The sequence below is a fragment of the Artemia franciscana genome, unplaced genomic scaffold (assembly GCF_032884065.1).
Source record: "Artemia franciscana unplaced genomic scaffold, ASM3288406v1 PGA_scaffold_52, whole genome shotgun sequence".
Taxonomy (NCBI): domain Eukaryota; kingdom Metazoa; phylum Arthropoda; class Branchiopoda; order Anostraca; family Artemiidae; genus Artemia; species Artemia franciscana.
Window position 1 is genome coordinate 566,752 of NW_027062693.1, and position 14,714 is coordinate 581,465.

The following is a 14,714-nucleotide window of genomic DNA, read 5'->3' on the forward strand; positions in this document are numbered from 1 at the left end:
GCATATATAATTCGGGCTATGTATTTGTCCATTACGAATGAAGGGGGAGGTAAGGTTCAGTTTTCCGCCTCTAGAAATGTTATAAATACTTATTATTCAATTTTTTTAAAGTAGTTTCTGGAATGTCATAATGCCACTGGAATGCCTTGCTTTTCAGTTTGTTTAAGTATTTTTACGCAAGGAATTGGAAGAGGTGCATAATTTAGTAATTGCGCCATCAAGAGTCTCTTGTAGTGCAATTTTGGCCGTAAAATTCGTACTACTTACTTCGAAGCGATGGCAACGCTGTTCGTAAGTCAAATACTAATGTTTATTTACTATGTTTATTATTGCCTTTCGGCAAATTGTTGCTTGTTAATTATACGGATCACACCCAAGAAGTGAAGTTAGGTTAATCCTATTGAAATACATCAAAATATGATGAAATCACAATACTTTATTAACAAAATTTTGGAAACTACAGCAGAAAATTATGGAAACAAGGTCACCCAGAACGCATAGATGTCGGTAGTGACATCTTAGGTGTAGTTAGATATCGGTATACGCATAGATGAGAGATAGAGAGATAGAGATAGATAGATAGGGATAGATGGATAGGGATAGATGGATAGAGATATAGATGTCGGTAACGCATAGATGTCGGCTGTAAAAATAAAATCGTGGAAACTGCAGCAGAAAATTATGGAAGGCAGGCCGCCCAGAACGCATTATATTAAATACCTAACCAAAATACAAATTCTACATATTAAACATTTAATTAAAATATGCGTACAATGTAATTTTTCTATTGAGCCTAAGCTATTTGTATCCGAATACAGATAGTCAAACCGATTTTTGTCAGATGTTGTAGATCAAAATCATCGAGTGTGTTCCGTATAATTTACAAGTACTGAATCGTTATGGGTCAACTACGGATGCTAGAAGATAATTCTATTCATCAACTACAAGCTTTCATGACCCAGATTCAATCTTCAGTAATATTTAGGTTTGCGTCTTGAGAATCCATAAATATTAGTCAGTAACTTTTGTTTAAATATTTGCCAGTTTTATTTGTCAAGACAAATAAGGAGTATGGAAGATGTGGAGTTATTTTATCAGGGTGGGGTATGGGGTTTTGAAGAGTTATGAAACTAATAACTGCCAATGGATTTAGTTTTTAAGTCATATCTAGCGATTAAAGTTCTGCTTGGTTTCAATCAAGCATGTATGCAGATTATTTAGAGGGATGGGGAATAAAATAATTATTTGACAGTTTGTTTGAGTGAAGTGCCAAGAAATTCCGAAAAATTTAGGATTTTGAGGAAGTAGTGGACTCCCACTCGTGTGCACGCAACTGGTCTCAATCATAATTAAATAGGACATACTTTGTTTCTTAAGAAAGAAATAAACACAAGTTGTTTAAACGTATGGAATTTAGACATGTTTCAAATGATAAACTTACAATGGACTTTTATCGCTTAACGACGAAACCTTCGTCGAACTTTTACAAGGACGAACTTTTAAGAAGTCCGGTAGATACCATTTCAGCGACAGTGCCAGATAAAATCATTTCTGTTACGCACGTAAACAGAGGGTTGGAGAAGGACGTCGAGTCCGAAGGTGGGGCTACCAATAATAGAAAGTAAGGGCATAAGATGTATTTTTTTATCATGCTCTCCCCCTACCAGAAAAAAAGCTCAAATCCTTCCCTAAGTGTCGAACCTGTGTGAAACTTGAATCTGTGGATTCTACTTTAACCCCTTAGTTTAATGATTTTGTCTGAGTATAATAATGTATAAATTCTGATTTACTATTTTGCAGCCATTACCCGAATACAAATTTCAGTTATGTAAATTCATTCTTCTTGGCTCGTAATGTTTGAGCTCAGAAACTGTTTCTTTAAATTATTAAATAAAAAAAAACTGATTTTTTTTAGCTGAAAGTAAGGAGCGACATTGAAGCTTAAAACGAACAGAAATTACTTCATATATGAAATGGGTTTTCCCCTCCGCAATCCCTCGCTCTTTACGCTAAAGCTATCAATTGTTTTAAAAAGTAGAATTGTGGCAAAGAGCCAAACTTAAGCGTAAAGAGCGAGGGATTGCGGAGGGGAAAACCCATTTCATATACGGAGTAATTTCTGTTCGTTTTAAGTTTTAATGTCGCTCCTTACTTTCAGCTAAAAAAATCAGTTTTTTTATTTAATTTCTGAACGTTTTTGAATTAATGCATGTTTGGTTTTGGCTCTCCGCACATAAATTATTAAAATGAAATTTGTATATTAATTCTTTTTTGGCTAAATGGCTTTCTCTTAGTTTTGATCAGACGATTTTGAGAAATGAGGGGTGGAGAAGGGGGCCTAGTTGCCCTCCAATTTTTTGGTTACTTAAAAAGGCAACTAGAACTTTTAATTTTTAACGAACGTCTATATTAGTAAAAAATATACGTAACTTAAGAATTAACTTACGTAACAAACTTTCATAAGCTTATATTTTTATTATGTATACGAGGGGGTTTGTACCCTCGTTAATACCTCGCTCTTTACACTGAATCGGAAATTTTGTCCCAATTCTTTAAGAATGACCCCTGAATAAGAAAGGCCGTAGAATAAAATTTGAAATTACTAAAAATACTTTAGCATAAAGAGCGAGGTATTTATCTCCTCCTAAATACCTCGCTCTTTATGCTAAAGTATTGTTAGAACCCCTCATATGCGTAATAATCTCTGTTCTCTTTAAGTTTCAATGCTACTCCTTCCTTTCATTTGAAAAAAGTTTTCATGTTTATTTTTCGTTGTTTTCTTATAGTAATGCTAGAAAATCCTGCGCCCTTTTCATTGAATTTTTCTTCCCCCATGACAGATTCCTCCAAGGAAAGATCCTCCAACATAGCCCCCTCTCCTCAGCCCCACCCCCAAACAAAATAAAATCCCCCTGAAAACGTCTTTAACTTCCCAATAACCATTACTATATGTAAACACTGGTCAAAGTTTGCAACTTGCAGCCCCTCCCCCAGGGACTGTGGAGTAGTAAGTCATCCCCAAAGACATAGTTATTATGGTTTTCGACTATGCTGAACAAAATTGCTATCTCAAAATTTTGATCCGTTGACTTTGGGAAAAAAATGAGCGTGGGAGGGGGTCTAGATGCCCTCCAATTTTTTGGTCACTTAAAAAGGGCACTAGAACTTTTCATTTCCGTTAGAATGAACCTTCTTGTGACATTCTAGGACCACTTGGTCGATACGATGTCCCCTGGAAAAAAAACAACAACAATAAAAAAAAACAAAAGAAAACAAACAAACAAATAAACACGCACCCGTGATTTGTCTTCTGGCAAAAAATACAAAATTCCACATTTTTGTACATAGGAGCTTGAAACTTCGACAGTAGGGTTCTCTGATACGCTGAATCTGATGATGTCATTTTCGTTAAGATCCTACTACTTTTAGGGGGTGTTTCCCCCTATTTTCTTAAATAAGGCAAATTTTCTCAGGCTCGTAACTTTTGATGGGTAAGACTAAACTTGATGAAACTTATATATTTAAAATCAGCATTAAAATGCGATTCTTTTGATGTAGCTATTGATATCAAAATTCAATTTTTTAGAGTTTTGGTTACTATTGAGCCGGGTCGCTCCTTACTACAGTTCGTTACCACGAACGGTTTGAAAAGAAAAATGTGTCGATTCTTTGTTAGTCCTTATGCATTTATTATACAGTATCAAACCAATAATTTGTTAAATTTACATCGTTTCCATCTTGTCAGGGACCGAGGTTAGTATCCAGAAGCAGATACACTCATAAGAAAAGTGAGGGATTGAAACTGTGTCTTGAAAATGTTGAGGGACTGAGGGATAGAAATGTAAGCAGTGAGGAGAATGCAGAATAAGTACTTACTAAATAATATACACCTAGCAAGAGTACTTTTTGGGCAATTAGCGTCCTTTCACCCTCCCCCTAATCCTTAAATTTCCGTGGATTTCTGGACACTTAAATCTAAATTATGAGATTTTCATAAGATCTAAAAACAATGTTGAAAAACAAAAGGGCAGTCGATCAAATTTGTCAGTGATGCCCAGATATTTGTTTTCGATGTTCGCCTGTGGAGCAGAAGCCTGTGGAGCAGTAAAAAAACAGTAAGGATTTTGCAGAGTAAGTAGTTACTAACTAGTAAGCAATTCAGATTAAGTAAAGCAGGTATTATGTGAGATAGAACTTAATATACCGTTCAGATCACAGCTTAGATACCAATATACAGCTATGAAAACTCCTATCTTGCCCATGAGAAGCTTTTTGTACAGAGCTCTGAACTTAGCGCTTCCTCCAAGCCCGCGCTCCGACGCGTAGATCGTACTACGACACCACAGGCGGGAACGCAATTTTCTTTTGTTGCATACACAACTTAGATACCAAATACCAGTTTCCTGTCTCCAGCCTCTAGCATCGCTACCGCGCACTGTGTCCCAAAAATAAAACGAGTTTTCTTAACTTTATATTGGTATCTAAGCCGTGGTTCAGATCAATTCATTAAAATGGTTAGAAAAGATCTTACAGACCAGGCACGTACGCAGGAATTTATTTCGGGGGGGGGGACAAAACCTTCGAAACAGCAGATATAAAGTAGAACTTTTTTTATAGTGACTAAATAAATGCAAAAAGCACGCATATCGGAAAATACAGATTAACTTTACTCAGTAGTATTGTAGCGGATGGGGGAAGGAGACTGAGGCCTCAAAAGTACGTTTTAGACTCAGGTTATGTTCATAGCGATTTAAAACCAGTGATTAATCTATTATATCCCACTGAAAGGGAAATTTTAGGGTTAATAGTGGAATATGGGTGCTGTGGGGGTAGTTCTTCTATTGCAAAAACGTCGATTTTAATGAAAAATGATAGTTTCCAAAATTGATCCATTAAAAGCTGTACTTTATCCTGAAAACGCCATAATATCAAGGATAATTCTATTTTGCTGTGGAAAGCAAACTCTTTTTATAAAACAAAATAACAGTACAATCGCTAATTACTTCAAAGAGGGTAAAAAGTTAGACAGAAAATGGGTTAATAATTGGGCAGTGACTTGATCAGATAATTGCATGCTGTAAAATCCCAAAAAAAGCTTCATACATGTATCTAGATTCTTAAAAAATGTCCTTCTTTTGCCAGAAATCCCAAGAAACCATGGGGAAATTAAACATTTCGAAAATTTTCGGGGGGGGGGGGGCGGGCCAGAAGGCCCCCTCCTGCGTACGTGCCAGTTACAGACGTTATTGTGGTCACGAGTTCATTCCTTAGTCAACGTATAGATAGAAAATAGGTTAGAAACCAGACTTAAACCAGAGAAAAACAGTATGTGGACACTTAAAATTTTTAGAGCTTTATTGGTAACTGGACTCGTAAAGATATTTGTAACATACTTAGATGTTTGAGATACTTTACAGGATCATTTGTTCTGAAAGTGAATTACAGAACTGTATACACACTGTTATACCACAGATTGTCCACGACTTCACTTCTTAGTCCAACTAAAAGGGAGAAGGGTTAAATGTCCAAAATTGAACTAACTAGGAATGACCTTTATACATGAGAATGGAAAAAAGGGCTAAGTGTCCCAATTTCAAGTTGGGAGGAACGACGATTAGACATGTAAGAGGTTCAAGGCTGTATAGGCACCTGCACATTTAAAGATACGTCTAGAATCAATTTTCAGAGATACTTAACATTGTGAATGAGAGAACTGCCATTTAATTCTTGGCTTTGTATGTCCATCTCCTTTACTGAAAAGCGGTTAGCCCTTGGAGGAGCTGTCTCGTGTCGAACAAAAGCAATAACGGCAATATATTTACAGTGTCTTTATTTGTCTTGTTTATTTCATAACGAGGCTGGTAGCTTTTCGATACGTTTCTACAGAAAAGTTTCATTGTGTCTTCGAGTGCGACTTTTTGTTTTACTTCTGAAGCTGAACATGCTACCATGCTACCGTTCAGGAAAATTGAACTTGTCAGCCTAAAGTAATATGCAAAACTAACTAGAAATGGCTACTGAAAAATATTATTGAGAAAATATCTAAAACGAAATTCACTAGCGATGGCAGCCTTGGGCTATTGGTAAGAAATACTTACGGATGGCCAATGGGTACTCGCCAAGGACCTGCTTGAGTTGGCTACCAGCTTTAACACATATTTTGCTGTAATGTATTAGCATTATTATCTCATTCGACTATTTGTAACGAGGTTCAAGGAAAGTTTATTGATATATATTTCGTTAGATAATCCTATGACCATACCGAGCTATTATTGAGTATGTCGTAAACACATTTTAATAATCGTTATTGTAATTCGTGTTTATGCTGTCAATTGGAGAATCCGTCGAATTGATTGACTCCTTTGTTCATGCCGTTCTATTCAACATTACGTTAGATTTGAGTATTTGCGTTAGTTCGATTGTGGTTATGGGACAGTTTATTCAGGCAGAAACGTTACTTAATCGACCGTAAATAGGCGGGAGAATTGAATTAGTTATGTGTCTGCAATTAAATTCTACTGAATGTTATTTTTGTTGTAAAGACCTTTATTCATCTGAATCAATCATTCAATAAAATAAATAATCCACCCAAGAAGTAAAATATACCCATGGAGTGGAAAACACTCAATATAACTTAAAAAGAATAGATAGTTCCTTACTATAGTTTAGATGCTAAGCCTAATCTCAAATGCACTAAAGTCAAACTAATAAGCCTCCAAAGAAGGAATGTATTTAAAGCTCAAAAATCAAAAAATCAATTTAAAATAATTGATGTCTCTTCAACTAAATTATTGCAAGTTTTAATAAATGCTGTCCAGTTACATCTCCACACAAAATATAAAAATAGGAATTTATATATATATATATATATATATATATATATATATATATATACATATATATATATATATATATATATATATATATATATATATATATATATATATATATATATATATATATATATATATATAATTGCCATATACGAGGCAATTAAGATGTATGTTCCTCTGAAACAAGTGATTTTGCGACAAGCATGCTTCTTCAAATTTCTCTAAAATGAAAAGTTGCTTATGTAATTGGATTCATTGGTCACAGATCTACCCATTCTCCGACCTAGAATTTCGATATTACTAAGACTTTTTCTTGTAGAAAGATCTAAAATTGCCTTAAAATCGTAAATAGAAAAATTGTCACCTTAACGAAATTCGGAAGATCGATAGAACTGAATCTCGGCTATGGACTGATAGCACAATTGTTGTCTTTCGTTGATACATTAAACCGAAGGAGAGCAGAAAAGAAACGTACCAAAAACTGCAAAGCAAACACAAACCTACATTTAAAAAAATACCTTTGCCTGGCAGTGCTGTAAGCAGGGGGGTGCTCATTGGTATACATCTCAACCCCATGTTTGTTGCACAGTTCCGCCACTTAGTACAGTTACCGCCACGCTTAGCACGCGCTACCTGCAGTACGTCATTTCTGAAAGTGTCCTTCCTCGACTTACTTAATATAAATTTAAAAAAGAGAGACACCATTACTGCAGTTCAGAAGCAAACCTTTATCTCAAGTCCAAAGTAATAAGCTCCCAAGCAACAAAAATATCTAAAACTTATATTTAAAATTGGAGATAATAAGTAAATACTGTTGAATTACACTCTCTATTAATAAATAAATATTGTTAGAATTAATGCATGTATATTAAAAAATATTTACTTGAAACATTTACTGATTTCGCCCTTGCTTCTTTAGGGCTATACACTTCCGTCTGAGATACTGCCGTATTCCTGATTTCGTTTTTTTGGAGGGGGTTTACAAAAAATTGAGCGGGAGGGGTTAAAAACATTAGTGATCATTAAGGTTTGTGTGTGCAAAAATTTGCTTGTTTGTATTTTTTTTGTACGAGTCGGCGGTGCAAAATTTTGGGGCGGCTTTCGAACGGGGTATTCCCCCTCCTCCTCTATACGGTCATGTCGGTAGATCGTTTTATCATCATCTTCAGAAGTTGCGGAGTATTTAGAAGAAAGTTTACTTTTTGGAAATACTTAGGTCTATTGAAACTATTTTGCCAAAATTGTCGCATACGAGCTGTTTAGTTACTTGAAATAGTTCGTCGTGTCAGCGCTATGAGTTCCAAAGCGTTATCTTCCTGAAAAGAATTTCTAATGTTAAACATGGAACTGTTGCTTATTCCTGGAAGTTTATTGATTCAGAAGTTGGCTAATATCTTGCGAAACAGCTCAATCGATCCATGTGGCACTAGAATCGTGACAAGATAATAGAAAACTGCAAAAAGTTTTCTATGGAGGTTCCTGACTTATCTTTTACTTTTAGCTTGAAAACAAGAAATAAGAATGTGTTGCTCTCATTGGTGTCAATAGAAGTTTGTATAAGAATTACGTGAAATTCTATTTATATTATATAAGTTATATATTTTGTGAAACAGCAATATATGTTTTCCAAGCAATTTCTGCTAGTCACGCCACAGCTTCTTAGATAATTGCACAACCGATATGGGTAATAGAAATTCGCAAATTAGCCCAGTGACTAATTCCTCTCTTTCACCAGTGGTGACGGCTCATGCTGCCCATGTCTTGGTGAAATAAAACACAATGTGAGAGACAAACACTTAAACCACCATTCGGGGACGTTCCCTATGGATCCTCGAGTCCCTATACCTTCCGAGTTACCATTTTTTGGATTCCTCGGAACTTCTTATTCAAATTGTAATTTTTAAAATTTTTGATTGCCTCCCAAAATTTTGGTTTTGTTATTGCCTCCCTCCCCCGAAAAAATACTGGTGTATTTGCCTACTATCATTACAAATGTTCATTGTGTACTATTGTCTTGTTTAAGGACGCTTAAACAAGGCCCCTGGATATCAAGTTATGGTGAAAATCAACCATTGCTAGGCAGATATTCATTTACGCTGTTTTTATTTTTAGACTTATTACAGTCTTTGCCTTGCAGTCAACAAGTTTAGAAACCCTTGAATACAAATCTTAGTACAAATTCAATGTCATTACAAATTGTCTTTTGTTTTAGGTCACTCGTATTGCAATATTGCAATTGTAGAATGATATTTATAATTGATGATTTCTAAAACCCCCAAATACGAACTTTGGCGAAAATCAAACACTATTTATCGAATAGGTTTTTAGCATCTTTTGATTTTTGGCTTCCATATCGCAATAGTGTCTTCACATTTGTCCAAATGCTACAAAAGAAACTTAGAAATCCTTCGATACAAGGCCATAAAAACGGTTCTTGGAGCGTGCACTTGCTGTGTTTTAGTTTAGGACAGTCATAATAAGAGACATGAAGTCGAAAGTCTGCGAGCGCGAAGCTGGGGGTGCAGAACCTGGTTACGGCACCGGGAAATGTCCAAGCTTTTGAATATATCTTTTGGTATAATTAATCTTTATTTGTTTGTCATTCAAACTGGAATTCTTTGCGAACGTTTTCAAGAACCTTTGGCATCTTTTTATTAAAATTTATCTATGAAGCATTTGTTAAAAATGAGTCATTTTTAAATTAATTAATTAAATTAATTAATTGCGATATGGGGTTGCGACGGTCATCCCTTTTTGACCGTTCGACCGTTGGGACTAAACTGGCTACTGTGGAATCTAGATACAGAGCCGTGTGAGGCTATTGGGGCCCCCCGAAGGCACTAGGTGCCACCCAATCATTTTCATCCCATGGAAGGGAGCTAACCTTATAGCTTATGATTGAATAAGCCGTCACCCCACTTTACATGATCATCCGTTCTAAGTGAGGATTCTCGGATAAGCCTAAAATAACAATTATAAAACATGAGTTAAACATTTTCAGAGGTTTAAAACAGTTCATTTTAGCTTTGCCAAATTTTGGAACTTTGTACCTCCATTTTAGCTTTTTTAGTCATTTTAGCCATTTTAGCTTTGCCAAATTTGTGTCAAGTCCACTATTTATAATTCTGGGTGAAAGAAGGAAAATACTTGCTTATATCATTCCTATATTGGTTTAGGTATAAAGGAAATGATGCAACATGTTATTCAGGAGCGTCACTAGCAGCGCGGTGATCGTGATATATTCCTTCGGTCACTGGTTGGGTTCCTTCTATCCCCTATTCCTTTGTACCTCCTATCCCCTATTCCTTCGTTCCTCTTTCCAAATACTTCATTAGTGCCAAGTTTTACTTTTTTAGGATATATAATGTTTGTGTTTATAAAATAATCGGATTAATGACGCTTCCCTGCGTCGGCCCTTCAGCGTGTTGTTACGTCAAGGTAGTATCTATGGGTCCCGGCTTACCAAACTAAGGTCAAACCCTTTGTGACACCACAGGACTACTTGTGTATGTTTTTTTTTATTGGACTGTGATCCTATGCACAAATTATTATCTCCCTATACCTAATTTTTTCTCTCCCTTTAGCCCCCCCCCCAGATGGTTGAATCTGGGAAAACGACTTTATCAAGTCAATTTGTGCAGCTCCCTGACACGCCTACCAATTTTCATCGTCCTAGCACGTCCAGAAGCACCAAACTCGCCAAATCACTGAACCCCTCCCCCCAACTCCTCCAAAGAGAGCGAATCTAGAACGGTTACGTCAATCACGTATTAAGGACATTTGCTTATTCTATCCACCAAGCTTCATCCCGATTCCTCCACTCCAAGTGTTTTCCAAGATTTCCCCCTCCAACTCCCCACAATTTCAAAAGATCTGGTCGGGATTTGAAATAAGCATATACATGTTACGCCATCTGAATACATAAAGGTGCGCGTATAGTTTGTATGGTCACAATTATAGGTAGTTTTTTTTTTAATTATTAGCCATTTAAAAGCCGCTACTATCCTGGGGCTTCTCATGTCGTATCATTATAAGTTTTGAAATCTAGAAAACAAGGCACGTACGTACACATGATTTTTTCCTTCGAAAGGGAGGGGAAATAATTTGGAAAAAAAGTTTATTTGGAAAGTATACGCAGGCAATGTACGGACCCTGTCCCTTCTTGTGGATGACCTACGGCGAAATATTGTTTTTATGTTTGACTATAGCCTTGTAAACTAAAGTATTATTCTGTTAAGACATTTTTTCTCTCTCTCTCTCTCTCTCTCGCTAAATCAAAAATGTTGCGCCTCCAGTTCAAATAAAGATGTAAAAGTATATTTAGGAATGGGAAGTTGGTAAGCAGTGTACAATCCATTAAAATCCGAGTTCCTGGTGGCAGTTCATAAATTCCCAAGGATTCGACCTGAAAGATAATTCCATGTTTCCCCCGAAAACTTCAATTTTCTGGTAATTTTTATACAAATCGAAATTGAAGGCGGATTTCTTGACCAAAGACGTAATTTTTTCAAACTTTTTCCTTGTATTTTTTTTTCTAGGATTTTCAAATTTCTTCTTCTTAAGGATTACAGTACTATATCAATCTATCCACTCTCTATGGTGTCACCTTAGCCAAAGGTAAAAACCGTAGACTTTAGGTGTCTTGTTTCAAACAAACAAAACTTGGTGTGATTTCAAGACAAAAAAAAAAAAACAATAATAACCCAAAAACAAACTCTCTCTTCTCTGTTGAGTGGGGGCTGGTGTTTTTCCCTCCGGAAAAATTACCCCAGAAAATTCACCCCACACGAAAAATTACAAACAGCCAAAATGTGGATCAGATGTCCTAAGGGGTAATAAAAGGACCAGGCGTAAAAAAAAGTTCTAGGATAGAGGCTGGTTTGGTGTCCAATCCCTTTTGACTTAAGAAACATTTCTAGAATTCTCAATTTTTAATGGAACGAACGTCCTCCAAAGTTTCTATGGCCCCGAAGGTGGAGGTTGAGGATGAAGAATGGGCAATACCCTCCAATAAGGAATAAATTCTGTTAGTTTTGGGTTTAATCTTACTCTTTCTTTTTCATAATTAAATAAAAAAAAAACAAGTTTTTGTAAAGGTAAGTAAGGAGCGACATTAAAACTTAAAACGAACAGAAATTACTCCGTATATGAAAGGGACTTTTCCTCCTCAATGCCTCGCTCTTTACGCTAAAGTTTGACCCTTTCTCTTAACTCTACTTTTTAAAACAGTAAGAAACCTTAGCGTAAAGAGCGGGGCGTTGAGGAGGAAAAGTCCCTTTCATATACGGAGTAATTTCTGTTCGTTTTAAGTTTTAATGTCGCTCCTTACTTACCTTTACAAAAACTGGTTTTTTTTATTTAATTTCTGGACGTTTTTGAATTAATGCATGTTTTGATCTTGGCTCTCCGCACATTAATAATTAAAACGAATTTTACATATTAGTTAATTGCAATGAATCGGAAGATTTTGAGGAAAAAGAAGCGAAGGAGGAGGCCTAGTTGCCCTCCAAGTTTTTGACTACTTAAAAAAGCAACTAGAACTGTTAATTTTTTACAAACGTTGTCATTTGTAAAAAATGTACGTAACTTACGAATTAACTTACGTAACGAACTTCTATATTCGTATGTTTTTATTGCGTATATGAGGGGGTTCAACCCTCGTCGATACCTCGCTCTTTACACTAAAGCTTAGATTGTGTCCCAATTCCTTAAGAATGACCTCTGAATCACAAAGACCGTAGAATAAATAGTTGAAATTACTAAAAATACTTTAGCGGAAAGAATGAGGTATAACGAGGAGGCAAACCTGTCATATGCTTAATAATTTTTGTTCGTTTTAAGTTTTAATACTGTTCCTTACTTTCAGTAGAAAAAACTTTTCATATTTATTTTTTCATTGTTTTTTTTTTTCAAATAAAGCTAGAAAATCCTGCGCCCCCTTCATTGAAATTTTCTTTTAATATGAGAGGTCTCTCCATGGAAATATCCTCGTACGTAACCCCCTCCCCAACTCTCCTCCCTAAACCAAAAAAATTCACCTGGAAACGTCTGTACACTTCTCAGTAACCGTTACTATAAGTTTTAAACTTGCAGCCCCTCCCACGGGGACTGCGGGGGAGTAAGTCGTCCCTAAAGACATAGTTATTAGGTTTTTCGACTATGGTGAATAAAATGGCTATCTCAGAATTTTGATCTGGTGACTTTGGGGAAAAAATGAGCGTGGGAGGGGGCCTAGGTGCCCTCCAATTTTTTTGGTCACTTAAAAAGGGCACTAGAACTTTTAATTTCCGTTAGAATGAGCCCTCTCGCAAGATTCTAGGACCACTCAGTCGATACGATCACCCCTGGGAGAAAAAAAAAACAAAACAAAAAAACAAGAAAACAAATAAACACGCATCCGTGATCTGTCTTCTGCCAAAAAATGCGAAATTCCACATTTATGTAGATAGGAGCTTGAAACTTCTACAATAAGGTACTCTGATACGCTGAATCTGATGGTGTGATTTTCTTTAAGATTGTATGACTTTTAGGGGGGGTTTCCCCCTATTTTCTAAAATGATGCAACTTTTCTTAGGCTCGTAACTTTTGATGGGTATAACTGATGTTGATGAAACTTGTGTTTTTTTTGCACCAAAATGCACCTTTTGAGGCATCTTCCTCCCTGCTTAACTACAAAACGATTGGAGAGCCCTTCTATAGAGGTTTCATGCTCTCATCTGAGCAAACTTGTTTTTGAATTTTGTTTTTTTTTTTGTGTTTTTTTTGCAAAAAAGGTCACGGATTTTTTTTTTTTTTCATGATGGTCGTATTGGACCAAGAATCGCAGAGGATCGGGAGAGGGCTCATTTAAAATAAAATTAAAAGCTTTATTCCCTTTTTAAGAGACCAAACAGATTGGAGGGTTACTTCGTCCCTTCCACGCCCCTTTTTCCCTCAAAGACATCCAACTGAAATTTTTAGATAGCTTTAGATACCTTATTTGGTTCAGCATATCTGAAAGGTCAGGTCCAATAAATATGACTCTGGAGATGACATGACCCCCGCAGCCCCTAGGGAAAGGGCTGTAAGTTTTGCTATTTGTACGTTATCTACAAATAGTATTTGTTGTTATGAAACATACGGACATTCCTCGTGGGGAAGTTTTGTGTGGTGGGGGGACTTTAATGGGGACAATTTTTAGTGGGAAGCGATTTCCCTGGATTAATATACGTAAGTATTTTTTTTCGTCTCTTTTAATGCATAATTTTGCATATAGAGAGAATGTAACGGATAGAGAGAATGTAATTGTCGTTGGAAAATTTTCAGCCCGAGGGAATTGTCCGAGGGAAGATTTAGGTGAGGAGAACATTTTCCGGGGGAACGCCCAGCCCCCTATTGAGTGACCTTTCAACGTGTCTTTTTTTTCTTTCTTTCTCGTTCTGGCTGTGTGTTGCTTTGTATCTTTAAAACGAATAGGGAATATCATTCTTAGCTAATCGCATCCCTTTCTTTCCCACGCTAGGGAAGGAGAGATAAAGATAAAAAAAACAAACGAAACTGTAATGCTGCTCCACAAACCAGAGCACAAATATGGAAGGGCAAACGGTAAGGCCAAGGGCTGGACTGTATTCATAATTTTGTTTTTCATGCAACTTCAACTGCTCTTGAGGAGACCTTGCTGGGATCTTGCCCCCTCCCCCATTATAGCCCCATACTTACTGCAGTGATTATTTCAACCATGTCCATATCCAGAAAACAAGTGTTGCGCAGCTTCAATTACCGTTAAAAATATTTTTTTTATAATTTATAATAAAATATTTTTTTTTATATTTTCGGGGATCTGATTGACCTGTTGCATGTCGTGGTTGATTTTTGCTTTTTAACTGGCCTTCTGTGTCCGTT

At 36.2% G+C, this 14,714-nt stretch overlaps 1 protein-coding gene across 3 annotated transcripts in view; it reads left to right on the forward strand.

The window, feature by feature from the left end:
• LOC136041961 (nephrin-like) overlaps window positions 1-14,714 on the forward strand; it is a 201,499-nt gene that overhangs the window by 134,865 nt on the left and 51,920 nt on the right. The gene's annotated exons all lie outside the window — the stretch shown is intronic.